Source organism: Podarcis erhardii (assembly GCF_964252035.2).
Source record: "Podarcis erhardii genome assembly, chromosome: 7".
In the NCBI taxonomy this organism is placed as follows: domain Eukaryota; kingdom Metazoa; phylum Chordata; class Lepidosauria; order Squamata; family Lacertidae; genus Podarcis; species Podarcis erhardii.
The window spans coordinates 69,781,825-69,784,481 of NC_138511.1; positions in this window are offsets into that span (position 1 = coordinate 69,781,825).

Below are 2,657 nucleotides of genomic sequence, written 5' to 3' on the forward strand. Positions count from 1 at the left end.
AACTCTCCGCCTTCTGGCTTTCTCTCTTTTTACCAGTACAGAGGGTGCTCCTCTTTAATTTTAACGTTGAACTTATAGAATTTCTCAGAGAGGAGGGTGCATACAGAACTATAAGGCTCTGCCTGTTGTTGGCTCTGGCGCCATCTACTGTTCGTCTCCCTGCTTCCCACCCTACCAATCTCAATAGGCACCAGCTACTACTGCAGAACATCTCTATTCCATTATAGGCAGTACGAAAAAGAAAGACCCCTGGATGGTTAAGTTCAGTCAAAGGCAACTCTGGGGTTGCGGCACTCATCTTGCTTCAGGCCGAGGGAGCCGGCGTTTGTCCACAGACAACTTTCCGAGTCATATGGCCAGCATGACCCAGCATGACTAAACCGCTTCTGGCAGTATATGCCTGATAGGGAAGCTGTCCACCACCCCAGAAGCTGTCTTTTCAATGCTCAGAAACACTGATTCTCTGCAAAATAGCAGATTGAGATACCACAATAGCAGGCTGAAATATTGCAACAAGCAAAACCTCTCCCATATGCCAGCAGAACTGCCTGATTTTTGAACCAACCTCTGTAACTAACCATGATGCCACACAGGCTCTCTCTGTGTTGGAGAGCATGGGGTGAAACAGGGAAGCAGGGAGAAGATACTTCCTCCTTCGAGATGCTGAAACCAAACGGAATGGCAACTGAATTTTGTATCAGCAACAGAACAGCACCCTGCGCGGCACCTGGGGGCAGCAAGCAAGCTTAGAGGGTGCAGGGCAAGACAGGTGGCACACAAATCTCCAACACCTTGTTGCCACTTCCTTGCCAACAGCACCTTCTGCCGGAGGCAGCATTTGCCCTCCACTGTCTAATGGTAGGACCAGCTCTAATTGTCTCTTCCAGTGTAAGTGATTTCACAGCCTATCTAGGGGTAGTAGCCAACTAATGCATCCCGTAAGTGCAAGGATTTACTCTGGTTCCTCCTCTCTTCCGCCTCCACACCACCTACATCTGCTGTAGGGGTTTCTCCCAACCTTCCAAAGCAGATTTGGGGAGAGTTCCACTGTACAAGCATAAACCCTTGCACAGATGAGAGGCATTCATTGGATACTGCCCTACCTATTTTTCCACCAGGCGATGTAAACAGATCCTGCGATTTACAGATGGAAGCTGTTCTTCCTGCGAGGGTGAATTGGGGAGGCCAGATTAAATGGCTTAAATGTGCCCAAGTGTTTTCTCTCCCTGTTGCTTCCAGCTATGGCAAGCCTTTGATCCAAAACTTTGGCAAGATGTACAATGGCGTCCTATAAATAGCAGCAATAGAAGCATTCACAGCCCTGCACCCGCCCACAACCTTACATCACAGTCAGCAGCTTCCGTCAGAGTTACGGTCAGTGCAGTGATCTATGGACAGGACCGGGATGCTTTGCTGGTGCACATCAAATAGAGAGGCTAACTGAGCTTGCAGGAATCTGCCAGGTTGAGTTTGATGTAGGTAGACATGAGAAGAGTAATGAACTATTATTAATAATTGAAACGATTAAATTGAAAGGAAGCTGATCTTTAATATTCATGGCAACAATGAATGCAAAATGAAGAAAACCACCTTGGCCCATGTTTCGCATCCGTAGAAACAAAACAAAACAGGTCCTAGTAGATGGGTCACCAACCTGGTGCCTGCAGGTGCAGCTGTGCCCACAGAGGCCTTTCCAGGTGTGTGCAGGATCCTGTTGCTTACCTGCCCCCTGCTCAAATTGAGCTTGAGAGAAGCTTTGCTTAGCCAGTAGAAGCCTTTGTGTGTTCTGTACCTTTAAGACACATAAAGCACATCTTTTCCCTCAAAGAATTCTAGGCAGTGCAGTTTACCCCTCCCAGAGTTACAATTGCCTGCACCCTTTAACAAACTACAGTGCCCAAAATTAATTCTTTCTCTTTTTTTGGAGGGCTGTGTGTGCTTTGAATGTGCGTAGTGTCTAATTGTAGCATGGGAGGGGGCCGACTGTGGTACGGTGGGGGTTACAGATGGGCTGGGGAGAGTTGTGGCTCCCCACCATAGTTTCTCCAGTTTGCCAATGTATATCTTTGCATATTTTATTTAGATGATTTACACACTGCCCACAGGGCAGTTTGCAATAGATGTGGCGTGGGGTTGCAAAGGTTGGCTGCCCCAGCCCTGGGAAACTGCCTCAACATCTCTCCCTCAAAACTTTTAATGCCCTGATAATTGCTGGAAAGCCTTTTTTGTTGCTGTTAATCTATTCATTAAACTTTTAAGTTTTTAATTTAAAATTTTCATTTGGTATGTTATTTAGGAATCTTTGCTGCGACAAAGATGGGGAGCCCGTGGTCCTCCAGATGTGCAGGCACATCTCCAGATGTGCAGGCAGATGCACGCCATACATTTAATGCACATGACCTCTCCCAAATAATCGCCATTTGTTATGATCGCTGGGAATTTCAGCTTTGTGCGGAGGAAACAACAGTTTGCAGGTTTCTTGGGGATGGAGTCTTGTCCTTTAAACGTGGCCTAGATGTGTTTTAAATGTATGGAGTGGTTCTGCCCATTTGTTGGTCTTAAAGGTCCCATCATTCCTGACCTTTGACTATGCAATCTGGGGCTGATGGAAGCCCAGCAGCACCTGGGGAGCCCCAGATTCCCCTTCTGTGCTGCAC